Source organism: Phoca vitulina, unplaced genomic scaffold (genome assembly GCF_004348235.1).
Source record: "Phoca vitulina isolate PV1807 unplaced genomic scaffold, GSC_HSeal_1.0 scaffold66, whole genome shotgun sequence".
Lineage (NCBI taxonomy): Eukaryota > Metazoa > Chordata > Mammalia > Carnivora > Phocidae > Phoca > Phoca vitulina.
Window position 1 is genome coordinate 1963021 of NW_022589769.1, and position 24135 is coordinate 1987155.

The window sequence follows — 24135 nt, forward strand, 5'->3', positions numbered from 1 at the left end:
CTCTTTATAACCAAAATCAGATGAGCTGAGAACAGACACGAGCGTTTTTCCTGGTCGCGTGTGGCTGACCCGGGTGCACGCCATGATCTGCCTCGTGGCATTTCCTCCCAGAGCCCGGGCTTCTTCCCCGCCTCCCCTTGGGCTCCCTTTTCTGGTTGCATCACATGCACATGTCTCTGTCTGCGCCCCTCCCATCTCAACCCCTCCCTGTTGCTTTCTCCCTCCTCTTCCTTCCCAGCTCAGGTCCCACCCTCCTGCTGCCTTGGCCTCCCCGCAAACCCCCCCCCCCAGTCCTGTTGTTCCTGCATGCTCGGCACCGGGCAGCGTGTTCCCCTCCCTGCCTGCCCCCCACAGTCCAGATAACCTTCCTGGCGTCTCTGCCTCTCTGGCTCCATCTGGACACCAGATTAACTCACTTCATCTTCCCAACGCCTAGGACTTCAGCCTGGTTACACCCACTTAACAGTTGTGAAGGCCACTGGCCCAGAGTACGTAGTCGACACGTACTGTTGAACGGACACTGAATAGGAACTGTTGCCTGGGAGGCTGCTGCCCAGTCAGGCACTGCTGCCTCCGGGGGCAGTTGGCCATGTATGGAAAGCTTTGGCTTGCCACAACTCAGGGAGAGGGTGCTACCGGCCAGGGGTGCTGTTTAAAACATCCTGTAACGTACAGGAGTGCCAAGGTCGAGAAATCCGGATCAGGAAGAACAGTAGCTTCTTTAGGAAAGAAAAATGGGTGTCGGCTGAACGTGCAGAGAAGGTGACCCAAGAGAAGGAGTCTCACCCTCCCCTCTGGGAGTGGGAAGAAGATCCACACACATCATCTCTAAATCTTCCAAAGACCCTAGGGAGCAGAAGCAACCCCCATTTTACAAACAAGGAACGTGAACTTCAGAGCAGTTGGGCCACCCGCCTGACATCACAGACGGGCTCGGAGCCCATGCTCCCCCCGATCCCTTTCCCACAGCAAGTTTCCTGGCCCTCCAGCAGCAGCAGCCTCGGCCCAGACCTGACTCAGAATCTGCTCTTGGGCAAGACCCTGGTGATTCGTGCACAGCGAGGGGTTCAAGAAGCGTAGCCTTTGAGCTCTTCCCGTTTTCCGAGGTTCCTACACAAAACCATCCCTGATAGACTTGCCATCATTGAACAGAGTTGCAGATCACAACGGGGTATATTAATAACAAGTCCTGGAAACAGAGCCCCATGAGACAGAGCCCCCAGCTGGTGATGTGTCAGCACTGACTGACATTTTCCCGGCACTCCTGGGGACAAGCCCATAAATGTAATTGGCACCAAGCAGTAGAGTCGTCGTGCCTTTCGCCTGGCGCATTAGGGTGAGTGCTTTCATGTCTAAAGCACTCGGCCTGAAAGCTTCCTCTAGGGGGGACCTGGAATTAATCCAGATCCACTGTAATTCAAAGCATTGTAAAATTTTCACTTCTCAGAGGTGAAATGCCCCCTTCTCACTGTGTTTTATGGCTTTGCTTGAGCCTCCAGAAGTTCTTGTTTGGCAGCAATATTTCCGAATCATCAAACCATCGAGATGTTCTGCTAGGGAATTAACCTAGATAGACCATTGCACTTTTTTTTTTTTTTTTTTTTTTTTTTTACACATTATAACGTTTTCAGAGAATATCAGAGAATATACAGCTCAAGGAGGGGACTTGGTTGTCCAAGACTTTCCAGGAAAGATTTAGTAAACCAACAGTGATACTGTGGCCCCCATCATTTCTCGAATTACTGTGCACCCAAGTCACCTGGGGTTTTGCCAAAATGCAGATTCTGACTCAGGTCCTCCTGGTGGGGCTTCATGCTGGAACGTAACCAGCCGCCAGGGGGTGCTGGCGCCGCTGGTCCAGCAATCACCATGAGCAGCCGGGCTGGGACACGTCATTCCTGGTTAAGAGCACAAACTCGGGCTGGGCAGACCAGCTTCTGATCCTGGCTCTGCCCCAGGCCAGCCAGACAACCTGGGACAAGTGGCCTAGCCTCTCTCAGCCTCCAGTTTCCTCGTCTGTGAAATGGTAAGACTCCTGTCTTTGCACAGAGTTTTTGTGAAGATTATATTAGATAATCCACAGAAGATGTGCCAGGGAAGTTTTCAATAGATTGCAGGTATTATCCTAATACAGTTTTTTGGTTTGGGAGCATTTTCAGCTTGCACACTGTGGCCTAGCGTCGTCACCTGCTAGAGAAGTCTTTGTGAGCAATCTGTACTTCTCTCTGCAAATAAAGTGCTCCCTCTTGTTTCTGTATCCTGCAGTAGTTGCTGGGCAAAGAGCAAATGAGAAAAGTCATGTGGAATAGGCCTGCCTTAAATTCAGGCTCCGCATTACACACGAGAGTCACCCTGGGGACCTAAAAGGCCCTCAGAGGAATAAGCAAGCCATCCTACACACCGCCGACCCCAACTGTAATAAGACACCCCGTGGGCTGCCGGCAGCAGGAGACGTGATTCCTGGGGAAGCGACCTCAGAGACCAAGTTCTTCATAGAGTGAAGACCGTGGTGCCTGCCCGTTTGCAGTGAGACCCTTATGCGTGGAATGGCCTGGACTTGGGGAGCTGTAAGTTGACAGGCAGACCTTGGCCTTACGTGTCTCTGATGTGGAACGTCACTCGGAGACCCAGCTTGCCATCTCTGTGTCAAAGTGACCTACACACGTCTTGGCCCTCAGCCACAGCAGCCACACGTGCCCCCCATGGGTACAGGAGCAAAAAAGCTGTGTGCATGGTCCTCCCAGGGGGATGACACCTGTGCATGCTGTGTTTCCTGTCCTGCGTGCTCCTAGAAAGCTAAGTGAATGGACTTTTCACTTAGTTAGGTTGCAGCCTCCTGCATCTTGGGAAGGACTGCCAGTTAGAACCCACCCCTGCCACTCGGCCAGTGCACCTGCCCAGCAGACAGCAGCACCACCGACATTGGAAAGAGCAGGAGTTTCAACCCCGGACCCGGCTCAAATCAGGGAGACCTTCCAGGTGGTGCTGCTTGTCACGTGACAGCTCCATGCAGTGTCCCAAGGCAGGTGTCAGCAGGGATCTGCTTACCTGACATCGGTTAGTGATTCTGCCCAGCAATACCAGGCAGCCAACTGGTGGCTTTTAAATCTGTGAACTAAGTGATGTTACAGCCTGTCTACCAACAGACTGATATCAATCTGATAGTTTTGTGCATTTCAGCCCTCTGTTGGAACCAGCAAGGGCTGTGCTACTTTAGAGGTTAATGGGCTTGAGTAGTGAAAAGTGCCCTTGACCCTTGGGGATGGCCCTGATCTCTGTCCCCACATAGGCCCTCATTCTTGTCAGCCCAGTCTGGCATTCGGTCATGTGATTGCCTCATTGATGGGAGGAATAGAAAGGGTAGAAGTGGAGGGGCAGGTACAGGAAGAAGAGGGGCTCTGGGTGACACCCAGCTTTCTGACTTGGGTGATCTGTCTTCGGAAGTTTATGAAGGCCCCCCGCCACCCCCTCCACCAAGGGCAGATTGAGTAGAAGGATACTTGGAGCAGATGTGTGAGACCCTTGAAAATACTTATTCTTCAGCATGTAAATATAATGGAAAATCTTCCTGCTGTGAACATCTACATCCAAGTGAATTCGGAGACTTGCTTCTCAGGCGGGGTATCAGTCATGAATGTCAAGGCTCTACTGCAGACAGCTGCCATGAGAGGTCTTTGCTTAAAACCCAAACCCCTTTGCAGAGCCCACTAGGCCCTCAATGTCTGGCCTCTGCCTACCTTTCCAGCCCCATCCTGTCCGTCACACTGAATTCCTTCCTCCCAGAATGCACCACACTCTTAGCAACCCCCCCACCCTCTGAGACCCCTCTCACCCAGCCTCTCTCATTTTCTTCTTCCAGAAAGCCTTCCCCAGGTGTCCACAGCCCCTGAGCCTTCTGTGATATGACCCTTTTAAAACTTGGTGTAATGGTTGTGTTTCCCCGCATGTCTCCCTCACAGATGGTGAGCTTCATGGGGACAGGACTGGCGTCATGCAAACCCAAGTCTGACACACCCTGTCATTCTGCAAATATTTGTCCACCACTCTCCATATGCTAGATGTTGACTGGGTGCCTGGGAGAAAGCAGGGAGCAAGACATCTCACATCTGTGCCCTCGTGGAGTCCAATACTAGATGAGGCAACAGGCAAAAAACATAAATACATAGCATGCATCAGGTCGTGTAAAGTACGATGATCCCAAAACCAGAAGTAAGGCCAAAAGTGACTGCACGCTGCAGCATTTGCAAGAGCACGTTTTGTGTACCCGACTGCTCAGGGTGCAAGCATTTTGCAGTTCGGTAAAAACTGAAACCACATGATGACTTTCTTTTCTGTCCAGTAGGAAAATTACCCCAAGAGGAACAGCAGTTTGGCCCCGCGGGACCTTAACCAAATTTGTGTCTAATATGGCGATTTCATCTTGTTGTTTTTCCTACATACTGTAAACATCCCCGTTTCTCGTGTTCTCTTTTGAACCAGCTTTGTCATCCTGCATTGTCCCTCGTTTGTGAATTACATAAGACCGATGCGTGCTATCACTTTTAAAAGAATTACGTTTAGTGGTTTAAGCCTTATAAACTCGCCAGGGTTGTTGAGGGCTATGAAGAAAAGCAAAGGCATCTGGGGGGCTAGGTGAGTGTCCATGAGGGGCAGGGGAGGCAGAAGGAACGGATGAGTGAATGAATGAAGAGAAGCCCAGAGCTTTCAAGGCTCCTTATTGGGGGCTAGCCAACGGTAAAGACAGGTGTGGAGCTTGTTCTTGGCTTCACGTCGCCCAAGCAGTCTGGAGGTCATTTTTCTCCTCCCCCAGGTTGCAAGGCTTGAGGGGATCGGCCTCATTGGGCGCTTCACCTCGGGGCCTGGCTCGATGGAGGACCCTCGCCACGAGGTGGCGCTCCAGCCTCATGAATTGACCACAGGAAATGCCCCAAGGAACCCAGGGCAGTCGACAGTCCCCTTAGCCACTGGCAGCTACCCCAAAGCGTGGGTCCCCAGTGACTCTCAGGGGACCCTAACTAACCTGCTATATGTTATACAGTGGCACGTTGGCTCTGAGAGCTGCCCAGTAAGCTGAGGCTTAAAAAGCATACGTAGGCTGAGGCCACAGGACCAGGAAGTAACGAGGGTGGGGTCTCCGCCCAGGTCGGTCTGACTCTGTAGCCAGCATTCTTTCTATTGTCTCCTGCCCAGAGTAGGGATTGTTTGTCTGAAGGCAAGCAGGAATGGTGTGGATTGGAGGCTGTGCTGTACCACGATAGACTGAAGGGTTAGGTGTGCCACGGCTGAGATCTTGATTCTGCCTCAGGCTTTACGAAGCAACAGATACTGGAGCCAGGCAGGAGCCCTTCTTTGGGGCAGGGATGTCTGGATCAGGAAGGGCCATGCTCAGAGACGGGCTCCAGGGGCAGGTGGTAGTGTTTCCAGCTTGAGAGCTCACCAAGAAGAGAGCCTGGAGCTAACCGTTTGGATGCCGGGGCCACAGATAAAAGGAACTGAGCCTTGTCCCCACACCCCCTTCCACTGGAGGCTCCTGAGAGGCAGTGAAGTTCGGTGGTTAGAGCATGGCACCTGGCATCTGAAACGGGCTCAGACCAGCCCCAACACTCACCCCTGTGAGCCTCAGCATCAGTGTCTGTAAAATGGGCACAGTACTGTGCTCACACTCAAGGTGGTACTTGGTGTGCATGTGAAGCATCTGGCACAGAAGCTGGTGGGCATGGGGGGAGGGGCGGGCTGTGTCCGGCAGCCATCACCGTCATCATCACTATTATTAATTATTCACTGTTGCATTGCTATTAACTGCCTGTCGTGGGGGGTGGAAGCTCCCCAAGCAGGCGCCTTGCTCAGCAGTTAATGAAGGCTAAACAATCTCACTTGCCTAACCACTGTGCCTGAGTGTTACTTGACTGACAGCATGGGTTATTTTGAGGATGAAAAAAAATCAATCAAGCTCTTGAGTACGCCATCCCTGAAAGGTTTCCACGACAACACACACCTGGATGTTCCAGACAGCGGCCGGCTCCTCGGGGAAGAGTCAGAACTAAACTCCAGAGGTGGGGACGGGGTCCTCCCACTCCTAATCTTCCAGCTGTTGGTACAGCCCTGGGCAGGACGCTTTGCAGGGTCTCTCTCCTAAACCTCTCCACAACCCCACTGTGATTCTTACCCCCACTTCGCAGATGAAGACGCGGAGGCTCGGAGAAGCTGAAATGGGTTAACACCCACTGGGTGATGTGGGCCTTTCTGGGTTTCACTCGTCACCCTGGAGGAGTTGTACTAGAGCGGGTTTCTCAACCTCAGCACTGTTGACATTTTGGGCTCGATGGCCTTTGTTGTGGGGCCGTTCTGTGCACTGTGATGTTCTGCAGCATCCCTGGCCTCCACCCACTCAATGCTGGGAGCGTCTCCCTCCTCCCAGTTGTGATAACCAGTCAAGGGAGGTGCTGAGGAAATCAGGCTGAAACCCAATCATCAGAGCTCCTCGCTGGGCTGACCCTGGCCTATGGGCAAGGAAACCAAGAGTCAGAGAGGAGGAGGGGCCCCAGAGGTCCCACAGCCTGTGAGCAGCATGCTGGGTGGAGGCAGCTGGGCGGTTTCCAGTGCAGCCTCTAAGCACTGCAGACCCCAGCGGCCTCTATTTGCTCACGCAGGACCACCAGCTCAGCTTACTGTACTGTATCACAGACTTGAGGACAGCCTAGAGCACGGGCAGCCCCGCTCAGGGCCAGCACAGCAGACGTCAGGCCTCAGCGACACGCAGGGAAGTGGCATGGGAGGTGGGCTGTGTCTCCCTGGGGTCACAGAGGCGGATGCAGGGTGTTTCAACGCACGCAGCTTTGAGCCAGTGGTCCTCATAAGGAGGATGGGGGCCTTCGGGGCTGTGCACCAGCTGTCACATTCAGTGCTCTCAGCAACCAGCAAGGAGAAGCTAGAATCCATCCTTTAGAAAGCTGAGGTCAGAGAGGGTCGGTGACAGGCCCAGCGTCACACAGCTGTGGAGCAGCAATCGGTCTGGGACCGGAACCCTGGTGAATCCAACTCAGGAGCTGCTCCCTGGAGCTGATGCGAGGTTGGTACCTTCTGGCAAAGCTCCTCCATCTACTGCCTCTGAATTCAGCAGGAGAATGAGCATTTGCACGCATTTCCTACCCGCAAACTCCCAGGGAGCCCAGGATTCGTTTTCAGGAAGACCTGTTTTCATGGGAAAGGTCTTTGAAATCTCAGTCGAGCAACTGTCTAGTCCCCACCAAGCCTGGATCTTTCTGGGGTGTTCAGTTTGGAAAGAAAGAAAAATAAAAGGAGACCGTTTCCTCTAATGTGTGTCCAGGTTAGTTAAACACATACTGAGCCCTGCTCAGTGCTGAGAGCTGTGCCTGGTGTGGTGACATGAGTCAGGCCAAGGGCCTGTCCCCGAGGAGCTCACAGCCCTGAAGAGATCCTTTAATAGCCTGCCCGACACACAGTAAGTCGCCGGTCAGCAGTTTTGGTGAGTGTGGGAGAATAAATGGGCGAGTACACACATGAGCAAATGAGGACTTGAATCAGCTAGTGACTTTGTGATGGAACGACTGATCTAATGAACTCGTGAGCACTATGGAAGAGGTGAGCACAGACCACGAGAGCCCAGGAGAATGGCATTTTAAAACCTTAGCAGTGACCAAAGAGGAGGAGGGGGGAGGAGGAGGAAGAAATCCAGAAAACTCGGGATGTGGAGCAACAAGAACTCTCATTCATGGCCGGTGGGAACGCAAAATGGCACAACCACATTGGAACAGTCTGGAGGTTTCTTACCGGACTAAACATACTCCTGCCATATGAGACAGCAATAGCACCCCTTCGTATTTACCCAAAGGAGTTGAAAACTGTCATCCATGCAAAAACCTGCACAAAGCTGTTTATAGCAGCTCTATTCTTTTTTTTTTTTTAAAGATTTTATTTTTTAGTAATCTCTACACACAATGTGGGGCTCAGACTCACAACCCCGAGATCAAGAGTCACATGCTCTGAGCCAGCTGGGTGCCCCATAGCAGCTCTATTCTTAGTTGCCAAAACTTGGAAGCAACCAAAATGTCCTCCTTTCGATGAAGAGGTAAATAAACTGTGATCCATCCACACAATGGAATATTATTCAGTGCTTAAAAAAAAAAAAAAAAAAAGAGCTACCCAGCCATGACAAGCCATGGAGGAGACTTAAATGTGTATCACTAAATGAAAGAGCCAATCTGAAAAACTACATACTGTATGATTCCAATTCTATGACATTCTTGGAAAAGACAGAACTATGGAGACAGAAAAAAAGACAGTAGTTTCCGGGGGCGAAGGGGAGGGAGCTCGAGCACAGAGGATTTTCAGAGCCCTGAAACAATGTCAGACGACGGCATGATACATCCATCCAAACCTGCGATTGGGCAGGAGTGAACCCTGTTGGAAACCATGGACCTTGGGTGTTGATGCGTCCGTGCAGGTTCATCGGTCGTAACAAATGTCCCGTCTGATGGGGACAGGCTGTGCATATATGGGGACAGTGGGTACATGGGAAATCTCTCTACCTTTTCCTCAATTTTGCCGTGAATGTAAAACTGCTCTAAAGTCATTTTAAAGAAAAAAAAAAAAGTAAGAAAAAGACCTTGGCCGTTGATGAAGTGGTGGTGGGGCAGCCACCGCCGATGCCCTGCCCAGCGTGCACCTGCCTTCGAACTGTCACTGCCTGAGACTCAGTGCGAGGGCCCTCGATGGCCACCTCAGCCTGCCCAACCCAAAAAGGACAAGCTGGAAGCGCTGGGGAGTTGACACCTTGGGCCGGCAGTCCTCGACCAATGACTGGTACTCGCTGGTGTCTATATGCCCCAGCCTCCTTCCCCTCCATGGGGCAACTGTGAAGTGAGCTCCCAGTGCTCCCCAGCAGGATGCCAGCCTGGCTGCTCACTGTGATCACATTATTACACTACCCCACCCCCACTGGTGTCTCCTGGGTCCCTCTCAGATAAAACACTCAGGTCCTTGTCTCAGGGTCTGCTTCTGGAGCCCAAACAATGAGAGTGATGATTTTGAGAATGGTCATGATGATTGCCAGTATTGGTGGAGGACTCCTGCAAGCCATCCACCCTACCACACGATCTACAGACACTTCAGTTTCACACGCGTGCAAGCCCGGTCACACAGGCCTTACTATCATCATCCTCATCTTCCAGAATTCCTCATTGTCACTGCCGGATCTCCAGAGTTTGAGGATATAACCGCTCCACCACTCTGTGCCCTGGTTTTCGCCTCTTGTTGTCTGTAAGGAAGAGAGGGAAGGATGGAGGGCAGGGTGGAGTAAGGACTTCAGATTTGCTGGCCCTGGGGGAAGAGTTTGATCTGTTTGGTGAAGTTTCAGCACAGAGTTGATGGACAGCTCCTTGGGGCGAAGAGCTCCCCCAGGGAGAGATGAGAGGAGTCAGCACTCTTCCTCAGCATCCTGCTTGACACTGTCCTTTGCACGTGGTGAAATGGATCAGTATTAATAGAGCACCTCCTGCATGGCAAGTACTGTCCTCAGAGATCTCAGAAATACCATAGATCTCAGACATGCCAACAAAGTCCTCAGAGATCTCAGATAAGACATAAATGCTTAGCTATGTTCTCCAGCAATGGAGATGAGTAGGGGAGCCACACCCCTCTATCTGACCCCCTGAAATGCCCTCACATGTACTGGCAAGAAGAATTGGAGTGAATACGAGTGCAACTTCAGCTACAGGAGGAAGGGACCTAGAATGTATTAAGCGCCTTTCATATTATTGAAACTACATACGTGTTATTTAACACAGGGTTTTTCCATCTCAGCACTAACAATGTTTTGAGCAGGATAAGTGTTTGTTGTTAGGGGTTGCCTATGCATTTACTGCATCTGGGAAGCCCTCCAGGGCATGGGAGTGGCACTGGGGGAAAACACAATTCCCCTGTCCTTTCAGTGCATCCTGAGCTAGAAGGAGAACTACACTGTTGTATTTCTTGGGGGTTGGCAGCTTGGAGGGACCCCGTCATTGGAATGACAGTAGCACAGAGCTGTGACACATCTGTGACGTGTTAGAGGCGGCAGCTGGACGTGGTACACCCACCTTACGGGGGTTGTGCAGGTAAGGAGAGCCAGATGCAGCTCCTGGGTCTTCGAGGAGCCCAGCACAAGGGCTCCCACCCCAGCTCCCCCTTAGCATTCTGGCTCCACGCAGAGGTCACATCCTTCCAGGCGACCCCCTGGTCATCATGGCTGTTGTACTTGCTCTGACTCTGGGCACTTCATCCTACTTTTCATTTCCCCCCAAAGCACTTATTGTCAGAAATTAGTTTCCTTAGTTCACATTTGCCTTTCTTATACTCTGTCTCCTAGCACCAGGATGGAAATTCCATGGAGGTGGGACCTCAAATCCCCAACACCTAGAACAGCTCAGCACCAGGCATAGAGTAGATGCTAACTGCTTATTTGTTGCCTGGCTGAGGGAATGTACAGATGAATTACTGAACGAGCGAATGAGTGAGCTCTGGGCAACCTCACACAATTGGGCAGGTCTCTTGGGGCAGCTGGTTAATAACAACAGCTGCTAAGTACGGACATCCACCAGGGGCCAGGGATGAACTCCTGTCATTTACCCCAAACAGTGACCTACTGTGCTAGACACGTTTTTCTTGTTCTGGTAATATACACATAACATGGCGTTTATCATTTTTTTTTAAAGATTTATTTATTTAATTGAGAGAGAAAGTGTGAGCAGAGGGAGGAGCAGAGAGAGAGGAAAAAAGAGAGAGAGAGAAGCAGACTCCCTGCTGAGTGCAGAGCCCACTGAGGGGCTCGATCCCATGACCCGGAGATCATGACCTGAGCTGAAATCAAGAGTCGGACACTCAACCGACTGAGCCACCCAGGCACCCCAACATTTACCATTTTAAAGTAAAATGGTTCTTTAAAGTTTAAAGAACAGTTCAGTGGCATTAAGCACATTCACTGTGTTGTGCAACCATCACCCCTGTCTAGTTCCAGAACGTTGTCATCAACCCAAATGGAAACCCCGTTTCTACTACTACTCCTCCATTTCTTCCACCCCCAGCCCCTGGCAACCACTAATCTACTTTCTGTCTCTGTGGATTTACTATTCTGGATATCTCATTCTGGACCCACACAGTATATGGTCTTTTGTTTTCAGGGTTCATCGACATTGTGGCATGTGGCAGTGCTCCATTTTTGTGTATGACCGAATAATACTCCACCGAACGATGTACAGCAATGTGTCCATCCATTCGTCCGCTGACGGACATCTGGCTTGTTTCCACTTTGGGGCCACTGTAAGTAGTGCTGCTATGAACATTCATATACAAGTTTTTGTTTGAACAGCTGCTTTCAATTTTTGGATATCTACCTAGGAGTGGAATTGCTGGGTCCTATGGTGACTTGTGTTTAACTTCTTGAGGAACCGCCTGACCATTTCCCAACATGGTCAATTTTTACATTCCCACCAGCAGGGTATGAGGTTCCAATTTCTCACATACTTGCCAACACTTCCTATTTAACATTTTGTTATTACAGCCATCCCAGGGAGCGTGAGGTGGTATCTCAGGGGGGTTTTGATCGGCATTTCCCTAATGACTGATGATGATGGGCATCTTTTTATGTGCTTGTTGGCCGTCTGTATGTCTTCCTTGCAGAAAGGTCCATTCAAGTCCTTTGCCCATTTTTGAATCGGTTGTTTGTCTTTTGGTTGTTGAGTTGTAAGAATTCTTTATATATTCTGGATTTTAGATTCTTTTCTGATATATGATCTGCAAATGTTTTCTCCCACTCTGTGGATTGTCTTCTCACTCTCTTGATGATGTTCTTTGATGTACAAATGAGGTTTTGATTTTGATGAATTCCAATTTATCTGCTTTGGTGTCATATTTAAGAAGCCACTGCCAAATCCTAAGTCATGAAGATTTACCTCTGTGTTTCCTTCTAAGAGGTTTATAGTTTTAGGTCTTATATTTAGGTCTTTGATCCATTATGAGTTAATATTTGTGTACAGTGTGAGGTAAGGGCCCAAATTCATTCTTTTACATGTGGATGTTGTGGTAGGCACTTTAATTGTTCAGTTCACAAATGAGAACAAAGAGACTGAGAGGGAGTAAATGACTTGTTCAATGTCACACAACCACTGGGAATTCACTACAAGTCCCCAGCCAGTCCCCTTTCCGTCACACCCAAATGCCCTCCGTGATATCCCTATACTATTTTGTGAGCAGGAAGTGTGGAAAGCACAGACCTAAGAAATAAGGTACACACATTCTAGTCTGGCTCCAGGCAAGTTCATCCCCATCTCTATGCCTCAGTTTCCTCCTCTGTACAATGGGTAGCCAATCTCTAAGGGCCTTTCCTGCTCAGACTGCTGGCACCCAAAGAGCTTCATGCTCCATTGCCCTCATTTCCCTTCTCAAAGATGCTTTTCTGGAAGGAGCTCCATCCTGGGCCACAGCCAGCCCCTGGAAAACATTCTGGGCATCCCCTGCAAGACACCTGTGGCCCCAAGCAGCCCCATAGGAGAACCATGGGACTATGAAAAATGCAAGGGGAGCTAATGTGAGAAAGGCCTTGCCAGCGTGCTGACAGTTTTCTTCACAAGTGTCACAATGAAGCTACTTGAGAATCAGCTTGCAAAGCACCGGGCTGTTAATATCCCTCTCACACCCCTCCTTAACCAGGAACAACGCAGCTCCTCCCAAATGCCCAGTACCAGGGCCTAACCCCCAGTGGGTGCTGTGAATGTTTGTTTCCCCTGATCGTCTGGGACCAGGGCTTGGCAAACTTTTTCTGAAAAGGGCCCGATGGTGAATATTTTTGGCTTTGCAAGCTGTACGGTCTCTGCTACAACTACTCAGCTCGGCCATTGTAGCATAAGGACAGCCATAGACGAAGCATAGCTGAGGGGGTATCGCTGTGTGCCAATAAAACTTTATTTATGCACAGTGAAATTTGAATTTCGTTGTCATTTTCATGTGAAAGAAAATATTTTTTTTCTACCATTTAAAAGCTAAAACCCGGGGTGCCTGGGTGGCTCAGTGGTTAAGTGTCTGCCTTCGGCTCCGGTCATGATCCCAGGGTCCTGGGATCGAGCCCCACATCAGGCTCCTTGCTCAGCGGGGAGCCTGCTTCTCCCTCTCCCACTCCCCCTGCTTGTGTTCCCTCTCTCGCTGTTTCTCTCTCTGTCAAATAAATAAATAAAATCTTTAAAATAAATAAATAAATAAATAAATAAAAGCTAAAACCCACTTTATATAATAGCTTGCAGGTCATATAAAACGGTGGGCTGCATTTGGCTTAAACTTTTGCTTTTTTGTTTTTCATTTTAAATATTTTTTCTTGGTATAGGAGCAATATATATTTGTTATAGAATAATTAGAAGTTAGTGATGTGTAAATAAAGTAAAATTAGAATCATCTATAATTTTAACATATAGCTGTAACTATTTATACTAATGAGCATTTATTTTTTCTCTCTCTCTCTCTCTCTCAATCTATATTGGTGCTGTCCAATGTGATAGCCACTAGCTACATATGATGATTTGACCTGAAACAAAAATTAGATAAAATTTAAATTTCAGTCTCTCAGTCGACTAGCACATGTGAAGTCTTCAATACCTGCGTATAGCCAGTGGCTACCATCTTGGACAACACAGGTACAGAACATTTCTGCCATCACAGAATGTTCTGTTGAACAGCACTGATCTATCCAGGTCTATTTATATAGACTTAACAAATACAGGACAATACCAAATAAATTTTTTTGGTGAATATCTTTGTTCACTTAATATTTTGAGATGACATTTTCATACCATCCAATATTTAATACTTATGTTTTATTGGCGGCATTCTGTTCATTCAATAGATGTCCCTTTAGAGTCTCTGTGGTTGTACTTTTGTTTCCAGTTTTTTTCTACAATAAACAAAATAACACTAAACCACTTTATCACTAAACCTTTGCACCATTCATTGCTCAGGAAAATGTTTTTAATAGGAATACCCAGTTTCTCTCCAGGAAGGCTCTGATCATTTATACTCCCATCAGTAATTCATGAAATTGTCCACTTCCTTGAAACCCCCACAAATAATAGTAGTTATAATAATAAAAATCGGGGGGCACCTGGGTGGCTCAGTCATTAAGCATCTGCCTTCGGCTCAGGTCATGATCCTAGGGTCCTGGGATTGAGCCCCACATCGGGCTCCCTGCGCAGCGGGAAGCCTGCTTCTCCCTCTCCTGCTCCCCCTACTTGTGTTCCGTCTCTCGCTGTGTCTCTCTCTATCAAATAAATAAAATCTTTAAAAATAATAATAATAATGAAAATCAGGCCATTTTGGTTGATGAAATTTTTCCATCTCTTTAACCTGCCTTTCTTTGACAAACTTTATTTCCTCCTATGTTTATTGACCATTTTATTTCTTTGGGTGGGTTTTGGGCAGGGAAGAGGATTATCTACATGGCTTAGATTTTAAGGAAAAATTGCTGGATTTATAACCCAGGCCTCATAAAGTTCTGCAAGCAAGGTGGCAGGATTAACCTACCAAAAAAGATTGGCAAAGCTCTCTCAATTTCAGCAGAACTTTGGATCAATTATATTTTCTGTCTGTTCCTTTGAATGATTCTTATTTATTGTTTCTTTTTGGTCTCTATTGTCATAGACCACACTAGAGGGCAGGTAGTTTTTTTGGGTGTTTTTTTATTTGCTTATTTGTTCTTTATTTGTCTTAATTCCTTAATTCCCTGCCTAACCAGAGATAGAGCAGCCTGGCTTCCTGGAAAGCAGAAAGGAGGGATCTCAGGTTTCTGCAAGATACTAGCAAACTAAAGAAATAATGACTGATCAGGATGAATAGGGAAAACCAAGCTGTGTTCTTTTGTGGCCTTTGAGGGTCTGGAATTTCCATTCATTATGAGCTGTTGGTGATCACATGTTGTTCGGATGGGCAGTTTCTGTGTCTTTGACTCTACCACTGAATGAATGCATCCTCTTTCCAAATACCTTTGGAAAGCTGCTGGGCTATCAGTCATTGACCCTTTAATATTAATTAGCTTTCATATTGCATTTTAATTTTTATAAAATCACCTTCATCACGTCTACAGTCTCATTTACACCCATGAAGGAGGTACTATCACTGTTGTCTTCATTTGCTGTTAAGGAAACTGAGGATCGGGTAGGTGGAGTGACCTGCCCTAGATCATGCAGGCGGAACCATGGACTCTTAGTCTAGTGCTCTTTGTATTGCCTCCAGGGTGCACAAGCCATTTCTCTTGCGGAGCTGGTGGGGCAGGAGGTTTGTTAAGTGAATGGCAGCTGGGAGGGCTGAGCGAGAGGGCCCTGAACGCCTGCCCCGGGGCGGGGGGGGGGGGGGGGGGGGGGGGGCAGGGCATCATACGGACTCTGACTCCAGATCTAGGGTTCCAGAGCCAGGGCGCGGGGTGCAGGTGGGGCAGCTACGCTCACCCGCAGGCCCCAGGACCCAGGAAAGAGGACAGGAGGTAATTCAGGTCTAGGTGAAATCAACCTATAGAGCCGCCCCCTTTTAGAGACGCGCTCTCCACCCGGCCATCAGATAGGCTCCCCTCCGGCCTGATGAGGGTCCTCAGCCTCCTCCTCCACAGCCCCAACCCTCGCCCCCGGCCCTCGCGGTCCCTCCTCCGGGCCCCCGGCTCCTCCGCCCCCGGAGGCCGGACTCTGCCCCCGCCCTGCCTTCCCCCTCCCCCCGGGGGCGGTGGCCCGTGGCGGGCGCGCTCATTGGCTGCGGCGCGAGCGAGGGCCGGGGCCGGCAGCGCTGATTGGCCGGCTCGGCTCGGCGGAGCTAGGAAACCCCGCGAGTCGCTGGGGGAAGTGGGGCAGAGACTGGACGCACCCGGAGCTCAGAGCGCAGGAACCTCAAGTCGGAGCCCGGCAGATCGGAGTCTGCAGATCGGAGCCTGGGCCTGGAGGTAAGGGCCCGGCGTCGGGTCGCGTGCGGGCGGGTCCTTCCACGCGAGATGGAGTCCTTTGGCCATGCACCCAGGGAGCAAAAACGGAGCGTCTTTCCCCAGAATCGGGGCCCTCATCCTCTCGAGACGCGGGTCCCCTCCCCCAAAAAGAGAGGGTCTCTCACCTCCCAGAGAGCAAAATAGCCTCCTTTTCCCGTCAGAAATGGGCTCTTCCTCCTAGCCCCAGGCTCTGGAGATAGGATTTCCCCTCCCTAATTTACCCATTGGGATGGAATGTACCCTCCCAAAGTGGGGTCTAACCTCCGCAGGTATCTAGGGCCCCCCTGATCTCTTCGGAGATGGATGCACCTTCCGCCTCCCTCAGAAACTAAGTTTGGATCTCTTCTCCCACCCTCGCTTCGGAATGATGAGGGTCTTCGTTATAGATAGGTCATTCTCCCTCCAGGGAAAATGAAGGCCCCCAGATGTCCTGGGAAATAAGCCCCTCCTTAAGGCAGGGAAATCTCGGGGCAGAGACTCACCATGTCACCCTCAAACCCAATAGGGACCTCCCTGTGTACCCCAACTCAGCACCTGGACTCTGGGATTTGCCTTCAGATATGGATGATTCCCTCCCCCTCCCCCACCCCGCCCGAGACCCTCTTTCCACCCCTTACAGAGAAATGGTTGCCTCAGACACCACCACATTAAAGCATTTGGGGGAAGGTACCCTCTTCCTCCAACAGATGTGAGGCAAGGGCTTTCATACTCAGCAGTAGGACTGGGGTCTGGCCACCCATCTGAACCAAGTCGCCCACCTCACTCCTCCTCTCTCTAACCCTTTCAAGCCAACAGCCTCTCACTAACACCCTACACCCACTCTCCCAGCCTCTCCCAAATCCCATCCTTCCCCGACTGTACTCCCACACCTCACTGCTCCACCTAATCCCATCCCACCTTTCCTCTCCCACCCTGGCCAGAGATGAGACCAGATAATGTTTAATAAGAATAAAGCCCTTAAAGCCAGGATCCTGAGCCTAGGGACGGTCCCTTCTACTGCCCTCTGAACTCTGACAGCAGAGATGGCCTCTGAGGCAGCAGGACCACCAGGGACACCCCCCCCCATCCCCCACACAAAGGGCTGGTGATCAGGATGTTCTCCCCTGAGGCAGCCCAACCTCTCCCCTGGAGAAGGGAGTGTCAGATGCAGAGAGGAGGGCCCCAGCTTGCTCCCTGGGGCTGTCCCCTTACCTCCAGCTCCAGTGGGCACTGCTCAGTGGAATTCCCTGGGCACTTGGCCAGAGAAGGTAGATGCTGCAGGAACCATCCACTGGGCTGGAGACAGTGTTGGCTTTGCTGGGCTAAGGGTCAGGATGTTGGTGACTTGAGGGGGCCTGGGAAGAGCTCTTCCCTGGCAGGCAAGGGTGGAGGACAGGAAAGAGAAAGGCAAGGAGCTTTGCCTTGCTCTTTAGAGCTGCACCCGGGGCATGGGGTATGGAGAAATGTGTGTCCTGGATGTCCAAAGAGGTCAGCCCCAGGGAGAGGTAAGTCTGGAGTTCTGGGCTTCTAGATTAAAGATCCTGCCCCTTCATTTGACAGTTGAGCAAACAGAGACACAGAGAGGGGAAGACATTTGCTCAAGGTCATCCAGCCAGTGGGTGGCAAACCTGGTCACAGTCTCTGCAGGGATTATGGGGTGCTTGCGTCTGGGACAGGAGCTCCAGTGCTCACATTTATGGCCGGGACTGACCTCTCCACTTGCCAGAGGAGGTGCAGAGGCCCTGAGAATGTAACGCAGCTAGGATGGGGCAGTGCCACCTTGTAGAATCCACTCCTGGGGGTCCGCACTTAACTGCTCACCCCATGGGAGCTTTTTGCTGTGCCCACCACCACACTGACACTTGCCAAAAGCCAAATCAGTCAAGGATGGCGAACGAGATGGGTTGCAGTGTGCTGGTGCCCGAGACCGCCGCAGGAGCCTTAGTTGCATAGCTGGGTTTGCTCCAGGAACTTTGGACAGGCCCCTTCCCTCCTGTCCCTCCAGCAATCTCGTATCCCTCCTCAGAGCATGGCTTCTGTTCCTGAGGCACTGAATGTGGCCAGAGCTGAAACTAGTCGCAGGGCTCCAGAACCATCCAGCCAGGCAACAGGGACCAGGTCCCTGCAGATGGGAGGGTCTTGAGGCGGGGGCTCCCCCCTGCCTCCAGCTAAAGGGTTGGCTGTCATGCTCCGATTTAGAGCAGGGAGCCAAGTCCAAGCTGCCAAGGCGAAAGTTCCAGAGCATGAGGGGGAACTGGAGTGCATAGAGGTCAAGAGATCAGTCCCTGGACCCCTCTTATCTGGGTCTAGAGCCCAGATCTGCTACTTGCTGTGTGATCTTGAGGAGATTATTAACCTTATCCACATAAAACGAGTTAATCCTCGTAAAGTGCTTAGCTACTACAACAAATGGGTGGAAGCAATGATTGTGATTTCAAGTGCAAAGTCATAAAACCTTTGTGCCTTTAGGACCACAGACCGTAAAGTCAGATGGAGCCAAGAGTGAATGGCTGGGGAGGTTTGGGCAGGTCATTCCCTCTCTGAGGCTCTTACCTCATCTTTGAACAAGGTTCGTTGGGGGGTAGGCATCAGATAAGAGACAGCCGCAGAGCAGGCCTTCTATCCTCGGCAGTGTTGACATTGGGGGCGGAATAATTTTCTGTCTCGGGGGCCGTCCTGTGCACTGAGGGTGTTTAGCTCTGTTCTGGCCCTTCTCCCTACTAGATGCCAGTACAGGCCTCTCTAGTTATGCCAACTAAACTGTCTCCAAGCATTGGCAGACGTCCCCTGGGGGGCGGAATGACACCCACCCCTCCCACTGAGAACTGCTGGCCTAACGCACATGTCTTGCACATCCTTGATCCTTCTTCTCCTTCCTCAGGCTCCTTGTTCTGCCTTCTGCATGATGGAGGGGTTGGTGTCCAGCCGCTGAGCCTCTCAGTGTTAACAATGATCTCAATCCTTCACGTAAAACAGGACTTTGCCACCTCCAGAGCACCTTTATGTGCATTAATCTGGGCCTCCTATTTTACAGATGAGCAAACTAAGGCTCACAGAGGTTAAATGGCTTGCCTAAGGGCATTACCCCCTTCCCTGCTAGAGGTCAAACAAATGTTCATGCCAGCAACAGTTTCAGAAATAACCTGGTTCTGGAGCCTTCTTCAGAAGGTCATCTGGCCATCTCTTCCAGAACTCACACTGCCCTCCCACCTCTAGGACTCTCCTATAGCTGTGTTCACTCGTGCATGCAGCTTGGCGAACACAGGAATGTCTGCGGCAGAACTTTGCGGCACCAGCACGGGGAGGGGCTACATCACATGCGTTCACAGAGGGAAATGAGCAGTCTTTTTAGAAAAATGAGGGAGAGGTACATTCCTGACCTGGAGAGTTCCCCGAGACATTTAGTGAAAACAATAAAGTTGCAGAATTAATATATACAGTATATTAAAAAACAAAGATATATGTGAATGCATATGGGAATGATTAGTCAGGCATGCAAGGGGTGTGAAAGAGACCTATCTATATATAAGAGTATATTCATGGGAGGGGTGCCTGGGTGGCTCAGTCGGTTAAGCATCTGCCATCAGCTCTGGTCATGATCCTAGGGTCCTGGGATCAAGCTCCACATCAGGCTCCCTGCTCACGGGGAGCCTGCTTCTCCCTCTCCCTGCTCATGCTTTCGCATGTGCGCGCTCTCTCTCTCTCTTAAATAAATAAATAAAATCTTAAAACAATAGAATATATTCATGGGGGAAGAAGAAGAGGAGGAGGAATCCTCTAGCCAGCTTCCTGTGCATTACAGATGAGCACACAGCACACACAGGTTGACAGACTTGCTCTGGGTCACCCTGCCAAGAGTACAGCCGTGGGACTCCAGCCCACGAGAGGAGGCCTGCCGCTGTCCCCAGTGTCAGCGTGCTGGGTGCAGGCGAGGTCTGAGGACCGCACACTCCTGCCTGGACCCGTCCCTCTCTCTGGGGAAATGCACATGCCAGCAATTCTGGTGGCTGAAACTTGGGCCTCTGCACTTTCTGAGAGTTCGGGAGCCATGAGAGAGGAATCTGAGGCTTCCCCACCCCAGGCTGAACTTCTGCCCTGGCTTTGGGGAACTCCTTAAGCATTCCAATGGGCTCTGGGGTCAGAGTGCCTGCAGCTGAATTGGGCTCCTACCAGCGTGATGGCCTCATGCCGTGACCACTCTACCTCTCAGCATCTCATTTCCCTGTCTTTGGAAAGGGGTTAATAGTGGAAAGCAAAAAGAAGAGTAGTGAGAAGAGGGGCAGTAATAGGACCTGCTCGTTACTGAGCAGGATTACTGAGAGGATTAACCGAAAACTGTGTTCCAACACCTGGCCTTCTCTGCTTCTGTGAACACGTACGTACAAGTTTTGGTTTAAAGACAATTTTGGTTTCCGTTCTTTTGGCGATATGCCCAGGCATGAACCACTCAGGTCACATGATCAGTCACATGCTAATTCTTTGTTTAACCTTTTGAGGAACTGCCAAACGACACCATTTTACATTCCCACCAGCAAGGAACGTGTGAACGTTCCAATTTTCCACATCCTTACCAATGCTTGTTATTTTCCAATTATCATTATTTTTACTATTACCACCATTCCAGCAGGTGTGAAGTGGTATCTCATTGGTTTTGATTTACGGTTCCCTAGTGACCAGTGTTGTTGAGCATCTTCTCATGTGCTTGTTGGCCATTTGTGTATTTTCTTTGGAGAAACGTCTATGTAAGTCCCTTGCTCATTTTTCAGTTGGGTTGTCTTTTTGTGATTGAGGTTTTGGGGGGTTTTTTTTAATTCTATTTATTTATTTAGAGAGAGATAGTGCAAGTTGGGGCAAAGGGAGAAGGAGAGGATCCCAAGCAGGCTCCACCTTCAGCGCAGAGCCTTATCTGGGGCTCGATCCCACAACCCTGAGATCATGACCTGAGCTGAAATCAAGAGTCAGACGCTCAATTGACTGAGCCGCTCAGGCTCCCCTTTTGGTTGAGTTTTAAGAGCTCTTTATATACATGAATGTATGTTTGTGTTGCCATTTCCTCTTGCATATAAACATTTGCTCAGCTCCTGTAGTTCAGGCAGTCTTGTGACCTTAGGAGATCAAGGTGACTACAATTCAGTTACTTCCCACAAGGGGCTCCCAATCTAGAGCAAAGTTTCTCAACCTCAACACTATTAATTTTGGGGGACTGTCCTGTGCATGTTTAGCATCATCCCTGGCCCCTACCCCACTAAAGGCCAGTAGCACACTTTCCCCCATGTTGGGACAACCAAAAACGTCTCCAGACATCACCACACGTCCCATGGGGGCAAACTTGTCTCTGGTAGAGAATCACTGGTTTAGAGGCTAAGACAGATGTGTATATCTACAATTTCAGTCCTATCTCTTGTGCCTAAAAGGGTTCATGGTAGACATTCAGGACATACTTGTTGGATGTTGGGTGGGTGAGTGGATGGGCGGATGGATAGATGGATGAATGCATGGACATAACCACTTTGTTGGTTGGATAAATTGATGGATGAGTGTGTGAATGGATGGATGAATAGATGAATGCAATTTACTTTTTTTTATGTTTTTTATTTATTTATTCATGAGAGTCAGAGAGAGAGAGAGAGAGGCAGAGGCAGAGGGAGAAGCAGGCTTCCCGCCTAGCAGGAAACCTGATGCGGGACTTGATCCCAGGACCCTGGGATCATGACCTGAGCCGAAGGCAGATGCTTAACCATCTGAGCCACCCAGGCACCCCTAGATGAATGCAATTTATAAAGCCCAGACATGTGCCTGAAATTCTACTATGGGAAAACAAAACACTGTTTGTCAACCTAGAATATTCTACCCTTTCTCTCCCCCTAGCACAGTGGTTCTCACACTTGAGCATAAGAAGCCCTGGAGGGCTTGTTAACACACAGATTGATGGGGCCCCACCACCAGACTTCAGTAGAGTCATTGGCCTGGCAGAATACTCCCAACCTGTTTTCCATCCATGTTCTTTGAGAACCCTGCACTGGAATCCTCCACCTTGCCAACCTGTCCTTTCTCAGAGGTCTATAGGCTTAACTACCAAGACCTCCCATTTAGGTAGTCACATTTATTGCCTTAGACTATTGGCAGCATACTGGAGATCTGTCCCTTGGCCACACTGAGAATTTCTTCAAGGCTGGGACCCATTGTGTCCTAGCACCTTACTTCTGGAAATGTGGTACAATGCCCAGCCGCACTGTAGCATCTGGATACTCATTCGAAATGCAGACTATTGGGGGCGCTTGGGTGGTTCAGTCGATTAGGCAACTGACTCTTGGTTTCAGCTCAGGTCCTGACCTTGGGGTCAGGGGATTAAGCCCTGAGTCGGGCTCTGCACTCAGTGGGGAGTCTACTTGAGATACTCTATCCCTCTGCCCCTCCTGCTCTCTCTAAAAAAATAAATAAAGCTTTAAAAAAAAGAAAAGAAAAGAAATGCAGACTGTTGGACCCTACACAGGCCTACAGAATGCAAATCTATATTTTAACAATATCTCAGGTTGGCGGTGGCAGGTGGAAGGTAGGATTCATGGTCACATTCAAGTTTGGAGACCTTGTCCTAGGACACCTGTATCACCCTCACAACTCAGAGCTAGGCCCTACTTAGCTTTGCCAATGAGTTACACTGACAGTGTTTGTTACAGTGTAAATGGTGTCTGGGCTGGAACATCATTTGGGCATTACTGGTCTTTCCTGTCTTTGCCTTATGTACTTCATCTCTTGGAATGTCTGAACCGAGGGCCTGACCCATGGGAAAACAGAGGCCCAGAGGGGCAGTGCCTTGCTCAAGGTCGCAAGATGACCATGAAGCAGAACGGAGATTGCCATCCATTCCCTCAAGGGGAGCAGGACCCAGAGGGCTTGAAGTGCCGCTGTGGTGACTGACGCATGACAGTGCGGCGCGGGAGGGTGGTATTCGGAAGCTGCTGTGCTTGCTCTTCCGAAGCGGAGAAATGGGAGATTACTTAAAAGTAGTCCAAGCGGGGTACCTGGGTGGCTCAGTCAGTTAAGCATCTGCCTTCGGCTCAGGTCACGGTCTTGGGGTCCTGGGATTGAGCCCCGCATCGGGGTCCCTGCTCAGCAGGGAGCCTGCTTCTCCCTCTCCCTCTGTCCCTCCCCCTGCTTGTGCGCTCTTTCTCTCTCAGATAAATAAAATCTTAAAAAAAAAAAAAAGTAGGCCAGGAACCAGAAGTTGAGTGGTATGGTTTCATTTTTTCAACAAGTATTAATCGGGTACTCAGCAGATGCCAGACACTGGCATTGTGTATAGAGTATTGAGCGAGGAGAACAAGGTCTCGCCCTTAGTGGCTTCTGTCTAGGTGAGCAGTCTCATCACGCAGCGTTCGTTCATTCATTAATGTGTCTGCTTGTTGCACAACTTCGTGTGTCCTGTAGAGTACTAGGGGTGTGTGTGTGCGTGACACGGGAGAGATAGAGACCCAGCTGCTACGCCAGAGGATCTTCTAGGCGAGCTGTGGGGAGACAGACCGGAACAGCTGCCGTTCAGCGAGATGCATCCCGGGGAGGCTGGGAGTACATAGAGGTTGGAAGTCAGAGAAACCCTGGGGATGCTGGGGAAGAAATTGCAGGAGAAAAAGGCGGGAAAGATGTTCTTGACAGAGAGAACTTGAACGGAGGCTCAGAGACTTCACAGAAAACTGTTAAAAGAAAATCTTCAGGGGCGCCTGGGTGGCTCAATCGGTTAAGCGTCTTGTCTGGCTTCGGCTCGGGTCATGATCCCAGGGTCCTGATATCGAGCCCCAAGTCAGGCTCTCTGCTTAGCGGGGAGCCTGTTTCTCCCTCTCCCTTTGCCTGCCGCTCCTACTGCTTGTGCTCTCTCTGTCAAATAAAATCTTTAAAAAAAAAAAAAAAGGAGAAGAAAAAAAATCTTCATATAAAAAAAGGTTAAAATCATTATTCCCATGCAGACACAAAAACAGACACTTGTTTAAGATTGTATTAAGCTCACTCAATGAGGGAACTGGGCAGATGTTTGAACCAGTTCAAAGGCAAAGTCAACTAAAGCACAATTATGTATGGAGAAAAGGAATGTTGAAATGAATTGCAAATGGAAGGGGGAGATGATTGGACAAGACAGAATTTGCTTGTCTATCAGTTTC

The 24135-nt window shown here is 49.9% G+C and overlaps 1 protein-coding gene across 1 annotated transcript in view; it reads left to right on the plus strand.

Moving 5' to 3' along the window:
• Window positions 1-15844: 15844 nt before the first annotated feature.
• Window positions 15845-24135, plus strand: part of ABAT (4-aminobutyrate aminotransferase) — an 88059-nt gene continuing 79768 nt past the window's right edge. The window contains exon 1 of the mRNA XM_032392148.1: window positions 15845-15964. The gene's annotated coding sequence lies outside the window, so the exon portion shown is untranslated. The remainder of the gene's footprint in view (window positions 15965-24135) is intronic.